General features: G+C 38.0%; 1 protein-coding gene and 1 pseudogene across 1 annotated transcript in view; one reads left to right on the plus strand and one right to left on the minus strand.

Annotated features, from left to right (window-relative positions):
- The window catches only part of NDUFS4 (NADH:ubiquinone oxidoreductase subunit S4), a 116,312-nt gene that overhangs the window by 10,057 nt on the left and 84,608 nt on the right, over nucleotides 1-21,647 (plus strand). The gene's annotated exons all lie outside the window — the stretch shown is intronic.
- On the minus strand, nucleotides 1,836-4,588 carry LOC110142526 (coilin-like; annotated as a pseudogene).

The raw sequence follows: 21,647 nt of genomic DNA on the forward strand, positions 1-21,647 counted from the left end.
TCCGGAAGGTCTTTTGAATTAATTCTAGTTTTTGGCAGTTGTAAATAGAGCCACTTTCAAACATTTGTATACAAGATTTTGTGTACACATTCCATTTCTCTAGCATATATATCTAGGAGGGAGATTCCTGGGCCATAGGTAACACACTTTTTGGGGGGCTGTTCTGGGTCTTCATTGCTGTGCATAGGCTTTTTCTCATTGCAGTGAGTGGGGATTTCTCTCTAATTTTGGTGTGTGAGCTTCTCATTGAGGTGGCCTCCATCTGTGGGGTCACACAGAGTCGGACGCAAATGAAGCAACCTGGCAGCAGCTCTCATTGCGGAGCATGGGCTCTAGAGTGCAAGGGGGCGTCAGGGGCTGCAGTGCGTGGCCTCAGCAGTTGCAGTCCCTGGGCCTCAGAGCACAGGCTCCATAGTTGTGACAGATGGGCTTAGTTGTTCTGCAGCATGTGGGATCTTCCTGGACCAGGCATTGAATCAGCATCTCCTGCATTGACAGGTGGATTCTCTACCGCTGAGCCACTAGGGAAGCCTCAGGTAATATACTTTTACTTTATAAGATACTGCAAAACCATTTTAGTTGTACCATTTTGCTTTTCCAGCAGCAATGTATAAAATTTAGTTGCTTTGTATCCTTATTAACATTGGTATTATCAATATTTTTAAGATTTAACCATTTTAATTGGTGTATTTTAATTCATTGTATTTTTTTAAACAACTTTATTGAGACATAATTACCATATAATTCACTCATATAAAATGCACGATTTGATGGTTTGTACTATATTTACAGGTTTCCCTCATAGCTCAGTTGGTAAAGAATCTGCCTGCAGTGCAGGAGACCCAGGTTCGATTCCTGGATTGGGAAGGTCCCCTGGAGAAGGAAATGGCAACCCACTCCAATATTCTTGCCAGGAGAACGCCATGGACAAAGATGCCTAGCCGGCTACAGTCTGTGGATTTGCAAGAGTCAGACACAACTTAGCAGAGTTGTACAACTGTTCACTGTCAGTTTTAGAACATCATTCCAAGAAGAAATCCTGTGCTCATTAGCCATCACTATGTGTTTTTCCCTTTCCCTAGCCCTAGGCAGCCACGAGTCTGCTTTCTGTCTTTTAAGTTTGCCTACTCTGGGCATTTCATGCAAAGAGGATCACATGTTACTTTTTGTGACTGGCTTCTTTTAATGTTTTCAAGGTTTATCTGAATTGTAGCATGTATCAGTACTTTATTCCTTTTTATTGAGGGATGATATTCTTTTGAATGGACATACCATACTCTGTTTATCCACAAGTTGATGGACATCGGGAGTGTCTACCTTTTGGTTAGTATGAATAATGTTCTATGAACATTGGCTTCCCAGGTGGCCCAGTGGTAAAGAATCTGCCTACCAGTGCCGGAGACATGGGTTCAATCTTTGGCTCAGGAAAATTCCCCTAGAGGAGGAAGTGGCAACAACCTCCAGCATTCTTGCTGGGAAAACTGCATGGACAGAGAAGCCTGGTGGGCTACAGTCTATGGGGTTGCAAAGGCACACAGCAATACTGTGAACATTTGTGTACAGGTCTTTGTGTGGCACAGGTTTTCCTTCTTTTGGGTATATCCAGATTAGTTGAATTGCTGGATAATATGATAACTTTGTGTTTAGCCCTCTGAATAATTGCCAGACTCTTTCCAAGGACTGGCTGCACCACTTTACATCCCCACCAGCAGTGAATGGGGGTCTTCATAACCTTGCCAACACTTATTACCATTTTTATCATAACTGTCCTAGTGAGTATGAGGTGGTATCTGGTGGTTTTGATTTGCATTTCCATTATGGATAACTCATTGTGGTTTTATTTTTTTTATTTTTTATTTTTTTAGTTCAATATGATTTTATTTAAAAATCTGCAAAGCCAAAGGAGGGATCTGATGTTTTGTTAAAACAATTTTCACAGTATATATTTCAGCCTTTTTAGCTTTGTGTTGAATAACAACAGAAAAGGAAGTTTCTGTTCAAGACCCTCACTCCAGCACAGCACACTCAGCCAGGCACCCGGGATCAAGTGGCTGGGTGGGTCACCCTGGCCTGAGCTCACAGTGAATCCTCCCCCTTGAATGGAGCCCCAGTTCTTCCCCAGGCACACAGACTTATTTTCACTGATCTCCACAGGCCCTGAGAATCCTTCATCTTAAAGTTGAGAAAAGTGCGAAAGGATTCCTTAACTCATTACCTGTAACAAACCTAGCTACTGGTTAACTCCCGACAATTACAAGTATAAAATACTTGAAATGTATAAGATGTTCCACGTTGAATGGAACAACTTAAATTTTAAAAAATTAAGTCAAGTAACATGCTTTCATGTTTTAAAACGTTACTTTATAAAACTTACTGAGACAAGATATACAGCACTTTCTTGTATTTGGTATTACAAACTCCTACTGACGATAGCTACTTGATGGTTGAAAAAAATAAAAAAGAGAAGAAACCGTACATATTGTTTTATAAACGATGCCTGAAGGAATGTCATGTTGTAAATTTTGTTATTAAGATTAAGCCTGGGGAAAAAAAAGATCTACAAAAGCAATACCCATGTTCTTTTAAATGATGAGGTAGATTTTTTCCTATGCAGCAAATGGCAGATAACCGAAAATGCATACAACTCACAAATCTTCTTTAAAAAAAAAAACAACAGTTCAGGTTATAGTCACTTTCACAAATAAGACATTTATAAACCACGAGGTGGAGAGGTCATACTCGGGGAAGCTCCACACTTTATGTGTTACTCGGAGATTCGATAATCAGTCTTGGATCTATTAACTCTCTCCAACGGACGCTTATCTCTTGGGAGGCAGATACGGTCCAGAGGGTTATCACTAGACTGCTGACGCCCTTTCCTGCAGCTCTGTAGTTCTTTTCCTGTGCTGCCCTCTTCTCCTGCGTCACAGCATACTCCACTACCTCAGCTCCATTTTCGTTGTGATAAACCAAATCAAATTTCCCAGGTTCTTTCATGGCAGGTAAGGATGAAAGAATTTCTATGTCTACTTGCTCGGTCTCCGGGTTATGGCTTAATATTCTTCCTTCCTTGTAGTCAGAGACATCAGGAGAATAATCGGATGTTAGTTCCAAAAGCTTAAATGCAATCTTTTCTCCAACTTGAGGGGCAGCTGCTAACAATGGTAAAAGACAGTAGTCCTTCTTGTGTGTCTCTATGGGATTCTGGATAATGGTAGATGAATTTGTCACCATTTCATTCAACTGTTGTTGCTTCTGATAGTCGGCGTTTCTATTTAAAACATAGGGAAGAGCATGCCCTCGACCTCTGCCTCTCCCCTGCATACCCCGCCCCCTCGCTCCTTTCCAGGAAAGAAGGTCCTCTCCTTTACCCCAACCTCTTCCCAAACTGGCGGGGAGAGTCACGTTGGGAGGAGGACAGAGGACCTGTCTGCCACTGTTTGGGTCCGACTGCTTCCATCCAGCAGCGTTTGGAACCTGTGATGATGGCCCTGGACAATTTCTTCCTACAAAGAGGCCTACAGTCTTTAAGAACTCTGCAGTACACTCAGGGGTGCTCTTTGGCATCATGCATTGATCGTCTGACTCTGAACTAGAGTCTGAACTAGAAGATGATGTTCTGGAGGTCTTGCCCTTGAAAGGGGCGGAGGTAAAACCAGTTTTTGGAGCCACTTTGTTTGCAGCTGTGGTTTTCACAGAGGATCCGTCCTTTGACATGTCAGTCGAGATTTTCTGTGAGGAATGTCTGACCTCCAAGACGACGTTGCTGACACCATCACTAGTTGACTCATGATAAGACTCAGACTCCGAGGAGGAATCTGAACTGTCTTTTGTACGGACAACCGTGCCACCTTTCCGGTTGGCTTTCACAAGGCTGTTTCTAGCAGGAAGAGCTTTAGGGCTGCACTTCTGGATGGTCCACTCTTTCACAGACTGTGCTTTAGAAGACTTGGGAGTCTTGGCATGCTTTTTATATTCACGTTTCTCCTTCTTCTTTGGCAATTTCAGTCTCTCCATCATCAACCTCCACCACATCACACGTGGCTTTGTTCTTCCTCTTGTTTTTTTTAATCACACTCTGCTCTGTGGCGGCTTTGGGGTCTAGATCCAAGGTCTTCTCACTGTTACTGTTCTCATGCCTCTTCCAATGCTTCTTTGAATTTCTGTAATCTGGTTCAGTTTCTTCATCTTCGTCCAACTTAAATGCCCGCTTCTTTGCTTTTCTAGGTAATAAACGAGTACTATCCCCATTACTAACTGTTACAGGACTCTCAGCAACTCCTCTGTCTTCTAATTTAACTCTGAGGCAGTCGTTGTCTCATACCAGGCGCGCGCTCTTGGCTGGGGGCAAGAGTGCCCCCTCCAAGTAGAGGCCCAGGAGGGCCCCGGAACTGAAGCTGAAGCGCTGGCGGATCAGACTGATGAGGTCCGTGACGACTCGGCATCCGTTCAGGTCGATGAGAAGCCAGAAAGACGTGCAGTGCGGGGCGCCGGGCGGCGGGTAATCGAATTCTCATTGTGGTTTTAATTTGTCTTTCCTGATAGCTGATAATATTGAGGCCAAGTGTCTGTTATATCTTTTGCCCATTTTAAAGTTTTGTCTATTTTCTTATTGTTGAGTTTTGAGAGTTCTTAAAATACTCTGGCTATAAGTCCTTTGCTGGATATGTGGTTTGCAAATATTTTCTGCTCATCTGCAGCTTTTCTTTTCATTCTTTTTAACAGTATTTTTTAGAGATTAAAAGTTCTTAATACTGATAAAGTCCAGTTCACCAGCTTTTTTCTCTTATTTATTGTACTTTTGTTGTCGTATTTAAGAACTCTTGGCCTAACCCTAGGGCATGATTATTTTTTACTTTGTTTTCTTATTGAGGCTTTGAAATATTTTTATTCAGATCTATGATCATATTGAGTGAATTTTTATATAAAATGTGAGATTTAAGTTGAGGTTAACTTTTTTTCATACAGATGTATGTTTGTTCCAACACCATTTATTGTAAAGACTATTCTTTTATAATTGAATTGTTTTTGGACCTTTGTCAGTGTTCAGTAATATTTGTCAGGGTTTATTCCATTGATCTAAATCCCTTTGCCAATACCACACAGACTTTGATTACTGTAGCTTTATGGTTAATGTATTATAATTGAGGAGTTGTGATTCTTCCAGTTTCATTCTTCTTTTTCAAAAACTTTTTAGCTATTTGAGTTCCTTTGCTTGTCCTTCTAAAATTTAGAATCATTTTATCCATATCTCTGAAAATTCCAGCTGGGATTTTGATTGGTATTGTTTTAAATCTATAGATTAATTTGAGGAGAGTTGGACCAAAAGAAGGCTGAGCGCCAAATAATTGATGCTTTTGAATTGTGGTGCTGGAGAAGATTCTTGAGAGTCCCTCAAGATCCCTCCAGCAAGGAGATCAAACCATTCAGTCCTAAAGGAAGTCAGTCCTGAATATTCATTGGAAGGACTGATGTGAAAGTTGAAGCTCCAATACTTTGGCTGCTTGATGTGAAGAGCTGACTCACTGGAAAAGACCCTGATCCTGGGAGAGATTGAAGGCAAAAGGAGAAGTGGGTGGCAGAGGATGAGATTGTTAGCATCACTGTCTCAACGGACATGAGTTTGAGCAAACTTTGGGAGACAGTGGAGGACAGGGAAGCCTGGTGTGCTACGGTCCATGGGGTTATAAAGAATCAGACATGACTTAGCAACTGTACAACAACAAAATTGGAGAATAGTTGTCATTTCTAAAAATAAAATATTTATTTGGCTGTACTGGGTCTTGGTTGCCTGCAAATTCTTAGTTGTGGTATGTAGGATCTAGTTCTCTGACCAGAGAACGAACCAGAGCGCCATGCATTATGAAGTTGGAATCTTAACCACTGGGCCACCAGGGAAGTCTTGAGTTGTCATTTTTATTATGTTGGACCCTCCAATTCATATTCATGGATGTGTCTTCATGTATTTATTGATTTCTTTCATTGGTGTTTCATAGTTTTGAATGTGCAGATCCTATATGTTCTATTTATGCCTACATATCTCAGTTTTGGGGAGCTGTGGTAAATAGCCTTGTTTTTAAGATTTCAGTTTCTTATTGAATGTTGATATGTATAGAAATAGGATTCATTTTTGTGTATTTGACTTTGCAGGCAACCTTGCTAAATTCATTTGTTAGTTCTCTATGTATTTTGTAGATTCTTTGGGATTTTTTAAAGTAGGTAATCATGCATTCTATGAATAGGGACAGTTTATTTCTTCTGTCCAATCTCTGTACCTCATTGAGGTTGTGATTCTGTTAATAAGAACGTAGGACCAACATCTCAATGAATGGAGAAAAAGATTTCCTTGCTTCTAGTTTTTGGCTCTTTTAGGTTTCCATGTATACCACTTGGTACACGAGAAAACAAAGTAAATAGAAAAAAAATGGATGATTTACACACTCACACATTTCTGTTAGTTCTCTTTCTAGCTTCTTGGGACAGAATGCTTCTCCCGAAGTGCTCATTTCTGTTTGCAGTTCCATTAGGTTTAGGCAAGGGATCAGTCAGTTCAGTTCAGTCGCTCAGTAATGTCCAACTCTTTGCAACCCCATGGACTGCATGCAGTACACCAGGCTTCCATGTCCATCACCAACTTCCAGAGCTTGCCCAAATTCGTGTCCATCGAGTTGGTGATGCCATCCAACCATCTCATCCTCTGTTGTCCCCTTCTCCTGCCTTCAGTCTTTCCCAGCATCAAGATCTTTTCCAATGAGTCAGTTCTTTGCATCAGGTGGATAAATTATTGGAGCTTCAGCTTTCATATCAGTCCTTCCAATGAATATTCAGGACTGATTTCCTTTAGGATTGACTGGTTTGATCTCCTTGCAGTCCAAGGGATTCTCAAGAGTCTTCTCCAACACCATAGTTCAAAAGCATCAATTCTTCAGCATTCAGCTTTCTTTATGGTCCAACTCTCACGTCCATACATGACTACTGGAAAAACCATAGCTTTGACTGTATGGATCTTTGTTGGCAAAGTAATGTCTCTGCTTTTTAATATGCTGTCTAGGTTGCTTATAGCTTTTCTTCCAAGGAGCAAGCATCTTTTAATTTCATGGCTGCCATCACTATTTGCAGTGATTTTGGAGCCCATGAAAATCCTTGTTTTTTCATTGTTGAATTTTAAGCCAACTTTTCACTCTCCTCTTTCGCCCTCACCAAGCGGCTCTTTAGTTCCTCTTTGCTTTCTGCCATAAAGGTGGTGTCATTTCCATATCTGGGGTTATTGATATTTCTCCCTGCCAATCTTGATTCCAGCTTGTGCTTCATTCGGCCTGGCATTTCACATCATGTAATCTGCATATAAGTTAAAGAAGCAGTGTGACGATATACAGCCTTGATTTACTCCTTTCCCAGTTTGGAACCAGTGTATTGTTCCATGTCCAGTTCTAACTATTGCTTCTTGACCTGCATACAGATTTCTCAGGAGGCAGGTAAGGTGGTCTGATATTCCCATCTCTTTAAGAATTTTCCACAGTTTGTTGTGATCCACACAGTCAAAGGCTTTAGCGTAATCAGTGAAGCAGAAGGCAAGGGATACTAGAGGGAAAAATAATATGGCAAACTCGTCTCTGGTTGAGTGATACTTTGAATTCTGATAATCTTTCCCTAATCTGCTTGCTATTTACTTTACAGTGTTAAAATAACTTTTCCGTGTATCATGTCCAGAGATTATGATTGCATTCAGTGGGAGAGACAGAATAGAGTGTGCTTATTACATTTTACCACAGCCAGCCAGCCAGCCTAGAATGAATTATCTAGTTCTAATATTGCTCACATTTTAGCACATCTAAATAAAAAATCCTGTGGACAGAGGAGCCTGGTAGGCTACGGTCCGTGGAGTCACAGAGTCAGATGTGACTGAGTGACTTCACTTTCACTTTCGCTTTCCGCACATCTGAATGAATTTAAAAGATCTAAAGTGACTCCCAACAGTTCTTCATACAATCATACTCTAAACCAGTGTTTCTTAACTGTGGTGGGAGAAGGAACCTTAGAAATGGGCCAGAGAAAGGGTTTCAAAGAAAATACATGTTCCCTTAGTAGAAAATTATGACATTTAATAAACGATGGAAGATTGTTGCCCATGTTAATTGGCAGAAAAATACCTCAAGTCCTTGGTTTAGACCACCAACCAATAGATCTTAATTACTTTGAGAGGGTATAGAAGTCAGAGTTTTATTTTGAGTAACTGATGGAAGTTTTGCTGACTTTCTTCTAGAGATGTGTATATCTCTAGAAATACATAAAATTGAGAGTTGAGATTTCTAGGGGATTCATGGGTCCCAGGCTTTGTAGCCCTCCATAGAGAGCATTAGATCTTATGCAACATTTTCTTTATACTAGCTCTTGTTTTAGACTGTTCTCGGTTACAAGTTACAGAAACCTAGAAACTCAACAAACTAGCACAGTCAGGAAAAGGCAATTGACTTAGATCATCAAGCAATGGAAGGGTCAGGGTAACTAACTGGTCCCAGGGATCAGAGCTCTCTAATTTGTCTCTGTCATTTATCAACTACTATGTCAGGTTGTTTTTTCCTGATGTGGCAGATATAGCTGATGGAAGTGTTTTCAGGCTTATATCTCATAGTTTTATCATTAGAGAGGGACTAAAAATCCCTTTCTTTGGTACCAAGTTTAAAAATCTTGGGAATATTCAACTGAGTCAGATTAAACAGACTACGGGTTTACTATAATATAGCCATTGTAATTTTACTTATCCTGTTGTCAGGATACATGTTGGTTATCCTACATGTATCATGCATGTAAATTATAGGAACTCTGAAAGTCAGTTGTAATGAAAGCTGGGCCTCTTGAAGAAAAATTAAAAACCAGTAATATTTTATAGTATCCTTAGAGAACAAATAATGTCTGTATATATTGTGTAGACTGACCTCTTACCTTTTTCTTAAAGAAATCTGACACTTTGCTTGCTAAAAGTTTGTTCACTCATTCAATAAATATCTGTAATTATTTTCTAGTCTCCAAGATTGCATTTCTGCACTTTGCTAGAATGTGTACCCTTAGAACATCTGCTTTGAGGATGAACATATTATTATAGAAGTGTTCAAGCAGAGGCTAGATGATCATTTCTTAGGGTCTTATGGGTGGGCTTTGTCTTAGATTGGCATTTCCCAAAGAAGAGTATGAAACAAAAACATGGATATAGGTGGTTTATTTGAAAACTGACCTAGGAACTAGAAGTGAGGAGCTTTGGAGTGAGACAGGGAAGGAGGAAAAAAGGGTGATAAATGAGATTGCTTGCAGTGAGCAGTAAGAGGTTCAATTTCAATGGAATCATACAGAATGCCTTTCAGTATTCTCCATTTGAAAGCTGGAAAGCTCGGACATTTACCCACTGGTTCTTGGTCGCTTTTGGTTGAAGGTGTTAGCTTTTTTTGTGCTTTTGAGATATTATAGTGCTCCTTAAGACCCTGAGGCATAATGGGTTCACTTCAGTTGGAATACTGGAAGATGACATGAGTCTGAGCTTCTGGGGCTGTGGTTGAAATGAAAAATAGGTCAAGGAAATGTAATGTGAACACCAAAAGTATTGGTTATAGGCTTCCTTATAATTCTTTTTTTTTGTTTTTTTTTTGTTTTTGTTTTTTTTTTTCCATTTATTTTTATTAGTTGGAGGCTAATTACTTTACATCATTACAGTAGTTTTTGTTATACATTGAAATGAATTAGCCATGGATTTACATGTATTCCCCATCCCAGTCCCCCCTCCCACCTCCCTCTCCACCCGATCCCTCTGGGTCTTCCCAGTGCACCAGGCCCGAGCACTTGTCTCATGTACCCAACCTGGGCTGGTTATCTGTTTCACCCTAGATAATATACATGTTTCAATGCTGTTCTCTTGAAACATCCCACCCTCGCCTTCTCTCAGAGTCCACAAGTCTGTTCTATACATCTGAGTCTCTTTTTCTGTTTTGCATATAGGGTTATCATTACCATCTTTCTAAAGTCCATATATATGTATTAGTATACTGTAATGGTCTTTATCTTTCTGGCTTACTTCGCTCTGTATAATGGGCTCCAGTTTCATCCATCTCATTAGAACTGATTCAAATGAGTTCTTTTTAATGGCTGAGTAATATTCCATGGTGTATATGTACCACAGCTTCCTCATCCATTCGTCTGCTGATGGGGATCTGGGTTGCTTCCATGTCCTGGCTATTATAAACAGTGCTGCGATGAACATTGGGGTGCACGTGTCTCTTTCAGATCTGGTTTCCTTGGTGTGTATGCCCAGAAGTGGGATTGCTGGGTCATATGGCAGTTCTATTTCCAGCTTTTTAAGAAATCTCCACACTGTTTTCCATAGTGGCTGTACTAATTTGCATTCCCACCAACAGTGTAAGAGGGTTCCCTTTTCTCCACACCCTCTCCAGCATTTATTGCTTGTAGACTTTTGGATAGCAGCCATCCTGACTGGCGTGTAATGGTACCTCATTGTGGTTTTGATTTACATTTCTCTGATAATGAGTGATGTTGAGCATCTTTTCATGTGTTTGTTAGCCATCTGTATGTCTTCCTTGGAGAAATGTCTGTTGAGTTCTTTGGCCCATTTTTTGATTGGGTCATTTATTTTTCTGGAGTTGAGCTGGAGGAGTTGCTTGTATATTTTTGAGATTAATCCTTTGTCTGTTGCTTTGTTTGCTATTATTTTCTCCCAATCTGAGGGCTGTCTTTTCACCTTGCTTATAGTTTCCTTTGTTGTGCAAAAGCTTTTAAGTTTCATTAGGTCCCATTTGTTTATTTTTGCTTTTATTTCTGAAATTCTGGGATGTGGGTCATAGAGGATCCTGCTGTGATTTATGTCGGAGAGTGTTTTGCCTATGTTCTCCTCTAGGAGTTTTATAGTTTCTGGTCTTACATTTAGATCTTTAATCCATTTTGAGTTTATTTTTGTGTATGGTGTTAGAAAGTGTTCTAGTTTCATTCTTTTACAGGTGGTTGACCAGTTTTCCCAGCACCACTTGTTAAAGAGGTTATCTTTTTTCCATTGTATATCCTTGCCTCCTTTGTCGAAGATAAGGTGACCATAGGTTCGTGGATTTATCTCTGGGCTTTCTATTCTGTTCCGTTGATCTATATTTCTGTCTTTGTGCCAGTACCATACTGTCTTGATGACTGTGGCTTTGTAGTAGAGTCTGAAGTCAGGCAGATTGATACCTCCAGTTCCATTCTTCTTTCTCAGCATTACTTTGGCTATTCGAGGTTTTTTGTATTTCCATACAAATTGTGAAATTATTTGTTCTAGTTCTGTGAAAAATACCGTTGGTAGTTTGATAGGGATTGCATTGAATCTATAGATTCCTTTGGGTAGTATAGCCATTTTGACAGTATTGATTCTTCCAATCCATGAACACAGTATATTTCTCCATCTGTTTGTGTCCTCTTTGATTTCTTTCATCAGTGTTTTATAGTTTTCTATGTATAGGTCTTTTGTTTCTTTAGGTAGATATACTCCTAAGTATTTTATTCTTTTTGTTGCAATGGTAAATGGTATTGTTTCCTTAATTTCTCTTTCTGTTTTCTCATTGTTAGTGTATAGGAATGCGAGAGATTTCTGTGTGTTAATTTTATATCCTGCAACTTTACTGTATTAATTGATTAGCTCTAGTAATTTTCTGGTAGAGTCTTTAGGGTTTTCTATGTAGAGGATCATGTCATCTGCAAACAGAGAGAGTTTCACTTCTTCTTTTCCTATCTGGATTCCTTTTACTTCTTTTTCTGATAGGCTTCCTTATAATTCAAAAGAGTCTTTGTAACCTGTTATTTTGAGGGTGCTAATAATAATTTTAATAGCTATAATTTATTGAACACTTAGACACTGTGGTAATTTCTTTATGTATGTTATTTCATAAAAGTGAGTGATCTCATTTTAGGTGATCTATTGATAATTATTTTACAGTTTAATCTATTCCTGGGCTTCCCTGGTGACTCAGAAGATAAGGAATCTGCCTGCAGAGCTAGAGACCTGGGTTTGATCCCTGTGTTGGGAAGATCCCCTGGAGGAGGACATGGCAACCCACTCCAGTACCCTTGCCTGGAGATTCCCCGTGGATAGAGGATCCTGGTGGGCTACAGTCCACAGGGTCGCAAAGAGTTGGACATGACTGAGTGAATAAGCACAGCACAGGCTATTCCTAGGGTTGTAAATAACTCATATTTTTTAGAATTTGCTTTATTCACCAGTGTTTTGAAGGACATGACAAAGGATCAGGAAACTGAAGTCTTACAACTCACTTAACTGTAAATAATAATAGAAGTTCTCCAGAGGCGAGGACAATTTCATGCTTAAAGAATTCATGATGGCACAATACTCCTGTATTAGGTACCAGTTGACCAGTGACTGTATAACATCCCAGCAGACAAAGATAAACCTATAGAATTTTCTTCGAATTTGAGAATGTAACAGATACAGCTAGTGACCAGTAACCTGGGTGAATGAGCATATATTTTCCCTTCACTGATACTACCTAAATGATTTAATGATAGTTTTGAGAACTTTTTTCTGCTGCTACCTCTTAGGCTTGTGTTCCTATCCCACTGTTGTCTGTGGCTGATTACTATGGTAATAGCCTTGTTGCCCATCTTATTAACTTGTTTTAGCGTACCATCTTCGTGCATAGTTAGCTCTGGGATGCATACAGTGCAGCGGGGGTTATTTCACAAATTCCTTTTCCTTTAGTTGAGACTTAGAACATTGGTATTCTGCTGCTATTGAAGTTACTAGTTTAAGTATTAATGCATCTTAATTACTGCTTGTAAAAGGCCCCTTTTAGGACTCAAGTTTTTATTTTGGTCCCAAATTTAATCTTTTGGCTTTAAGTTCAAACTGTTGATGTGGCCAACTCTCTAAATAGTCTCTTTGCTAAGTGTCCTTGATTCTAGATTTGGGAAAAACTGCTTTCTAGAGATTTTCTGTTAACTGCTGATAGTAGCCATGCTGCCAGGCTATATTTTTAGCTTTTTCATACTTGAACTACTCTATTGGAGCCATCGCATCAGTTAATACAGTGTTTAGAAGCACACGTTTTAGAGTCAACTCGACCTACATTTGAATTCCAACTCTGACACTGGTTAGCTCTGTCTTTGTGCTTGTTTTCTTTTCTGTAAATTGGACATAAAAACCTCTGTTTCATAAAGTATATGAAGTATTTAGGGCAGTGCCTGGCATATGCTAAGGCCTAATAATTTGTAACAACAGAATCATCATCGTCATTATTCTTATAGCTTCTTTTAGTGTTTATTATTTTCTTCTCCTTTTCATCCCCTCCTTTTGTAAATCTTACTTAGATTCTAGTTCCTCTTCTTAGATTATCGGAGCATCTTGGATTTTGTGTTTATTTAGTTTTTTATTCACGAGTTTATAAAAGATGCATCTGCACCTGGCTTTTTCCAGATTGTGACCTCCCATGCACCCCTCAGCTCAGTGTAATCTATTTTTGGTATCCATCATTCCACTGAAATAGCTTTTGTCAAGGTCGATAGTGAACCTGCTGCTAAATGAAGAGACCTTTCTCCGTCCTTATCTTACATGGCCTTTGCAGTCCAAAAGGATGGCTTTCTCATTCTTGAAAGAGTCTTCCTTTCACTTCTATTTTGGTTTTTCTCACTTTGACTGCCCATCATCTTTTGCCCTTTCCTTGAACTGGCAGTGTTTCTCAGAGTTTGATTTATAGTTCTTTACTGTTTTAAAAGTGTTTTATATTATGTAATACTTTATATACACATGAATATATACATGTATGTATATGTTTAGAAAGCACAATGGCAAAATGAATTGATGTGAACTCACCATTCAATTTAAAAATTACCAATACCTTGTTTCTTTGCATACTCTGTGATAGGCTGAATAATACCCTTTCACTCTAAAATGTCCATGTGTTAACCCCCAGAACATACGAATATTACCTTGAATGCAAAAGTGACTTTATATGTATGATTAAATTGAGGCTTATTTTAGAGGTGGGAACTTATCCTTTTGGGCCTGATGTAATAAAAACGGTTCTTATAAGAAGGATACAGGAAGAGTCGGAGGAGAAGGAAATACCACCAACAGAAGCAGAGACTAGAGTGATGTGACCACATGGTAAGGCAGACTGAAAGCTGGAAAAGACTAGGAAGGGCTTTTCCCTTGGTGCCTCCAGAAGGAACCAGCCTTGTGACACATTGATTGTTATTAGCCTGTGAGACTCATTTTGGATTTCTGACCTCCAGAACTGTAAGAGAGTAAATTTATATTGTTTTACTGCACCAACTTTGTGGTAATTTGTTATGGCAGCAATTGGAAACCAGTATACTCTTCTTCTATCTCATTATCTGCTGTGACCTCAGTTACCATATGTTTACACTAAAGCTTAAATGTATGTAGTTCATTTGTACCATATACACTTTTTACTCAAGGAATTCAACCTAAGTTCATGGCAAATAAGAGTAGAAAATGTTTTAGTAACATTTAAAAATTCAAGTTGGATCTTTGATGTTTTACCTAAGTGATTGCTTACTTTTCAACCAAAGAAACAATATATTGTTCTACTGCTAGAGGATTGGCTTATTAAGATAAAACTGTATCTTTTTCTTGAATTCTAGACCCTTAGAACTAACCACTTGATTTTCCACAGGCATCTTAATTACAGTATGTCTGAAACAATTTGATAATGATCATCTCTTCCACTGCTTTCTCATTTTTCCCTTAGTTATTGTTACCAGTACCCAGCCAGTTATCTGAGCCAGACACCTATGTATCATTCCTATCTTCTCCCTCTCTTAGGCCTCCTATCAGTGTCATTCAGTTCTAGTATTCATTTTCCTAATTCTCATTCAATTTCCATCCTTACTGCAACTGTAGTTACTTTCATCCTACCTCCTAACTGGTCTACTTGTCTTTGGTCTTAATTTGTTCTCTGTATTGCCTATAGGATAAAGTCCAAACTTCTCAACATGTCAGAAGGCCCTTCATATTCCCTGCCTGCATCTTCTTTTCATTCTTTGACATTCATCCTCTTCTCAGTTCCATTCTGGCCCAATCTCCAGCCATATGCAAACTATATTTTGGCTGTTGTGAACTACTTACTGTCCCTGACTGCTGGCACCTGTATGCTCTCTCTCCTGTGTAATTAAGATTCTATCTGCTTAGACTGTTTCTTCTGCTTTCTCCTCTGTCCTTCCTGTCTCTTACCCCACCTCAACACTCTTTGCATACTTAAGTACTATTTATCCTTCAAGTGGCACATTACCATCACTTTCTCTAAGGAGCATTATTTGAATTCACAAGCTTAGGTTAAATCCCAGTTCTGTGTGGTCTTAGAGTGCCTTATTCTTATGTCTTACCTCTTTCTGGTACTAGCTGTACTTCATTGTGATTGCCTATTTCTTTGTCTCTGTTTCCCATTAGTCAAAAGTTCTTTGAGAGATGGAACTGTTTTCTTCACCTTTTGCCTTTCATAGCATAACACAGTACTTAACTACGGTAACATCTGTGGGCTTATATGATTATACAATAGTATAGAAAATTTTAAATATTTCACAGCAGCATCTCCTTAAGCAAGATAGTATTTTAGATTTTTGTTTTCCTTATGAAATAAATGTTTGGGTTTTAAATGTGTCATGGACAATGATGCTATAGATTACTGGAAAGTGACTTTTTTCCTTGTTAGGTTGTGTCCTGCTTCTTCCTTATATTGAATAATAGTATTGCATGTTGCAGACTTCATATTTTTAAAAAATTCTTTAAAAAAAAAGACTTGATTTACAGCATTTCAGGTGTACAGCAAAGTGAATCATTTTTATATATATTCATATAGCTCTATAGTAGGTCCTTGTTATCTGTTTTATATATAGTAGTGCATATATGTTGATCCCAAATTCCTAATTTATCCCTCCTTCCTTTTCCCCTTTGGCGACCATAAGTTTATTTTCTGTGTTTATTTCTATTTTGTATAAGTGATGTCATGTGATATTTGTCTTTCTTTCTTTGACTTACTTAATATGATAATATCTAAGTCCATCCATGTTGTATTATTTCTTTCTTTTTTATGACTGAGTAATATTCCATAATATATATTCTGTAATAAATTAGTAATATTTCATTTTCTTTATCCATTCATCTGTTTGTAGACATTTAGATTGATTCTATTTTTGCTGTTGTAAACAATGCTACTCTGAACGTTAGAGTGCATGTATCCTTTTGAATTAGAGTTTTCTTCAGATACATGCCCCAAAATGGGATTGCTGGATAATATGGTAACTCTGTTTTCAGCTTTTTAAGGAACCTCCATAATGTTCTTTGGTTTAGGAAGGTTCTCATTTCTCCACATCCTCTCCAGTGTTTATTATTTGTAGACTTTTTTTTTTTTGGCCACTTAATTTTTTTAATTGAAGGATAATTGCTTTACAGAATTTTGTGGTTTTATTTCCTGAAAATAAAATTCATCTTTTTAGTCCATATGTATGCATTAGTATACGATATTTATATTTCTCTTTCTGACTTGCTTCACTCTGTATAATAAGCCCTAGGTTCATCCACCTCGTTAGAACTGTCTCAAATGCATTCCTCTTTATGACTGAGTAGTATTCCACTGTATATATGTAACAGCTTCTTTATCCATTCAACTACTGATGGACATCTAGGTTGCTTCCATATTCTTGCTATTGTAAATAGTGCTGCAGTGAACATTGGGGGTACATGTGTCTTTCAGTTTTTGTTTCCTCAGGGTATATGCCTAGTAGTAGGATTGCTGGATCATATGGTGGCTTTATTCCTAGTTTTTAAGGAATCTCCTTACCATCTTCCATAGTGGCTGTATCAATTTACATTCCCACCAGCAATGCACGAGGGTTCCCTTTTCTCCACACCCTCTCCAGCATTTATTGTTTGTAGATTTTTTAATGATGGCCATTCTGACTGGTGTGAGGTGGTATCTCATTGTAGTTTTGATTTGCATTTCTCTAATAATTAGCAGTGTTGAACATCTTTTCATGTGCCTGTTGGCCATCTGTATGTCTTCTCTGGAGAAATATTTAGGTCTTCTGTCCATTTTGTGGATTGCTTTTTGTTTGTTTTTTGATATTAAGCTGTATGAGCTGTTTCTATATTTTGGAATTAGTCCCTTGTTGATGCATTGTTTGCAGATATTTTCTCACATTCTATAGGTTGTCTTTTCATTTTGTTTATGGTTTCCTTTGGTGTGCAAAAGCATTTAATTAGGTTTCATTTGTTTATTTTTGCTTTTGTTTCCATTACTCTAGGAGACCAATCCAAAAAAATATTGCTGTGGTTTATGTCAAAGAGTGTTCTGCTTATGTTTTCCCCTGTGAGTTTTATAATATCCAGTCTTGCATGTAGGTCTTTAACCCATTTTGAATTTTATTTTTGTATTTGCTGTTAGGGAATGTTCTTACTCTTTTACAAATAGCTGTCCAGTTTTCCCAGCACCATTTATTGAAGAGACTGTCTTTCCTCCATTGTGTATTCTTGCCTCCTCTGTTGTGGATTAATTGACCATAAGTGCATGGGTATATCTCTGGGCTTTCTATCTTATTCCATTAATCTATATTTCTGTTTTTGTGCTGGTACCATACTGTTTTGATTACTGTAGATTTGTATTGATAATATAGTCTGATGTCAGGGAGTGTGATTCCTTCAGCTCCATTCTTCTTTCTCAAGATTGTTTTGGCTATTTGGGGTCTTTTGTATTTCCATACATATGCCATTCGAAATTTGATAGGGGTTGCACTGAATCTGTAGATTGCCTTGGGTAGAATGGTCATTTTAATGATACTGAGTCTTCCAGTCCAAGAATGTAGGTGTATCTTTCCATCTGTCTGTCATTTTCAATTTCTTTCATCAGGGTCTTACAGTTTTGGGAATACAAATCATTTGTCTCCTTAGGAAGGTTTATTGCTAGATATTTTATTCTTTTTGATGCAATCTTAAATGAGATTGTTTTCTTAATTTCTCTTTCCGATATTTTGTTGTTAGTGTATAGAAATGCAACAGACTTATGTATTTTAATTTTCTGTTTAGCAACTTTTCACTAATGGGCTCTAGTAGTTTTCTGGTGGCATCTTTAGGATTTTCTCTGTATAGTATTTTTAGCCATTTGCAAACAGTGACAGTTTTACTTCTTCCTTTCCAATTAAGATTCCTTTTGTTTTTATTCTCTGATTGCTGCTAGGATCCAAAACTATGTTGAATAAAAGTGGCAAGATTAGGCATTCTTGTCTTTTTCCTGATTTTAGAGGAAATGCTTTCAGCTTTTCACCGTTGGGTGTGATATTAGCTGCAGATTTGTCCTATGTGACCTTTATTATACTGAGGTATGTTCCCCTCTGTGCCCATATTTCTGGAGAGTGTTTATCATAATGGATGTTGAATTTTATCAAAAACTTTTCCTGTATCTGTTGAGATGATCATATGTTTTTTTTTCTCTTTAGTTTGTTAATGTGGTGTATCACAACTGATTGATTTGCAGATATTGAAAAATCCTTGTATCTATGGGATGATTCCCACTTGATCAAGGTGTATGAGCCTTTTAATGTATTGTTGGATTCAGTTTGCTAGTGTTTTGCTGATGATTTTTGCACCTGTATTCATTGCTGATACTGACCTGTAATTTTCTTGGGTGTGTGTGTGTGGTATCCATGTTCTAAAGCTTTCTCTTATGGCAGTATTTACTAAAATGAATAGGTATAATTCTGTCAGTCAGCTTTTTTTGGTGAATTGAGTCTTCACTATGACTCCAAAGTTTTCCATCAAAGACAGAATGGATAAGATGGAAATGTATTGCAAATTTAAATAATTGCCATTTTTTTCTATAATGATAGCTCTGTAGCTATTATACTATAGATTTTGTAATTACGGAGTGCTCAATACACAGAATAAATCCTGATTTGAGATTGAGAATTACTTTCTGCTGTTACAGTCTGCATTAAGCAAACCATATGATTTTACTTAGTTCTATTCATTCAGTTTTGTTTATTTTAGAAGTAAAAGCAAGTAAAAATGGAATCTATTAGTTTTTAAAGGATTTTAGAGTATTGTATATATTGTTAAATGTTACCATTTCATTCAATTTACTGGGAGGAAGTTGGGAGGAGGTAAAATAAGAAGCATTGGAGGAAAAATAAGCATTTTTTTGAAAATAAAGAATTCTTGATCTTTCAACCACAATTTAAACTCCTGACTTTGTGGGATTATACCTAATTTAAAAATAAACCATGAATTTACTTGTCAAGATTGTACATCACACAACAGGCACTAGATGTGTGAATAAATTAAAGTAACATGCTAAACCTTTTGTAGTTCCCTTCTCAATCCTATAGCATTGGATGCTCAATAAAAGCAAATGTATCTAGACAGCATGGGCAACATTGTTGTTTTTCTTGACAGTCCTGCCATATCCTACTACATCTTCCACTCCACAATGTATAGTTTTTCCTTCTATATCAAGAAAAGCACCATGATATAGCTTTATTATAGAAATTACCACTAGCATTCAGAACAGTGACATTAAAATTACTGTTTACATGTTTGCTTTCCTACCAATAAAACCTTTAAAGCCAATTACTGGATCTAGTATTGTGCATAAGACAGTAGATGTTTCGGTATATGTTTGATGAATTGAGAATAAGAGTTAGAATTTTGGTATACTTTCTTAAGTATATATGGTCAATAGAGTTCAACTGAACACAGATACACTATTTTGTAGTTGACAAGTATTAACTCTTAGGTGATGTTTAAGCTTCTCTCCAAAGTATTTTATTGTCTGGATATTGGTCAGTGCAACCAAAAATATTTAAAGTTAAAAACCTCTTTGGGAATTCCCTGGCAGTCCAGTGGTTAGGACTCTGCACTTTCGTTGCTAGGGGCCCAGGTTCGGTCCAGAGTCAGGGAACTAAGATCCTGCAAGCCTTGGGCCATAGCAGTGTGACTATAGTCTGTGACTGTAGTCTATGACTGTAGTTGATACTGTATTGCATATTTGAAAGCTAAGAGAGTAAAACTTAAAAAGTTACTATAAGAAAAAGAATTTATAACTATGCTGATGGCATTGACTTATTTCTGCTGATCATTTTGTAACATATGCTGATCATTTTGTAATATATGCAAATAGTGAATCATGTACATCTGAGACTAATACACGGTTCACTTCAAAAAATTTTAGGTAAATGTTTATTGTTGTTCAATTACTAAAACATGTGGAAGTGAAATCTATGTCAACATTAACACTGAAGACTAAAGTGACAGATGGAAGCACTGTTTCAAGAATCTTTTGTAAAATGATATATTATTATTTGTTGTTGTTTTTTAGTCGCTAAGTCACATCTGACTCTTTGTGACCCCGTGGACTGCATGCATCACGCTAGGTGCCCCTGTTCTTCACTGTGTCCCACAGTTTGCTCAAATTCATGTTCATTTAGTTGATGTTGTTATCCTACGATCTCATCCTCTGGTGCTCCCTTCTCCTTTTGCCTTTGATCTTTCCTAGCATCAGGACTTTTCCATTGAACTGACTCTTTGCATCAGGTGGCCAAAGTATTGGAGCCTCCTCTTCAGTCCTTCCGATAAGTATTCAGGATTGGTTTCCTTTAGGATTGACTGTTTTGATCTCTTTACTGTCCAAGAGGTTCTCAAGAGTCTTCTCCAACACTACAGTTCAAAAGCATCAATTCTTCAGTGCTCATCCTTCATTATGGTTCAACCCTCATATCCATACATGACTCCTGGAAAAAACATAGCTTTGACTAGACAGACCTTTGTCGGCAGAGTGATGTCTCTGTCTTTTAATATGTTGTCTAGGTCTGTCATAGCTTTCTTTCCAAAGAGCAAATGTCTTTTAATTTCATGGCTGCAGTCACCATCTGTGGTGATTTTGGAGCCCAAGAAAATAAAATCTGTCAGTGTTTGCACTTTTTCCTTATCTGTTTGCCATGAAGTGATGGGACCGGATGGCATGATGTTTGTTTCTGAATGTTGTTTTAAGCCAGCTTTTTCACCATCCTGTTTCACTCCCATCAAGAGGCTCTTTAGTTCCTCTTCACTTTCTGCAATTAGAGTGACATTATCTACCTATCTGAGGTTGTTGATATTTCTCCCTGCAATCTTGATTCCAGCTTGTGCTTCATCCAGCCCAACATTTCACATGATATACTCTGCACAGAAGTTAAATAAGCAGGTGACGACAAACAGCTTTGTCATACTCCTTTCCCAGTTTTGAACTAACCAGTTGTTCCATTTAAGGTTTTAACTGTTGTTTCTTGACCTGCATACAAGTTTCTCAGGAGGCAGGAAGGATGATATGGTATTCCCATCCCTTGGCTTCCCTGGTGACTCAGATAGTACAGAATTCGCCTGCAATGTGGGAGACCTGGGTTCGATTCCTAGCTTGGGAAGATCCCCTGGAAGAGGGCATGGCAACCCATTCCAGGATTCTTGCCTGAAGAATCCCCATGGACAGAGGAGCCTGGCGGGCTATAGTCAATGGAGTCACAAAGAGTCAGACACGACTGAGTGACTAAGCACAAAAATTTTCCATAATTTGTTGTGATCCACACAATCAAAGGCTTTAGCATAGTCAGTGAAGCAG

Source organism: Odocoileus virginianus, chromosome 14 (assembly GCF_023699985.2).
Source record: "Odocoileus virginianus isolate 20LAN1187 ecotype Illinois chromosome 14, Ovbor_1.2, whole genome shotgun sequence".
Lineage (NCBI taxonomy): Eukaryota > Metazoa > Chordata > Mammalia > Artiodactyla > Cervidae > Odocoileus > Odocoileus virginianus.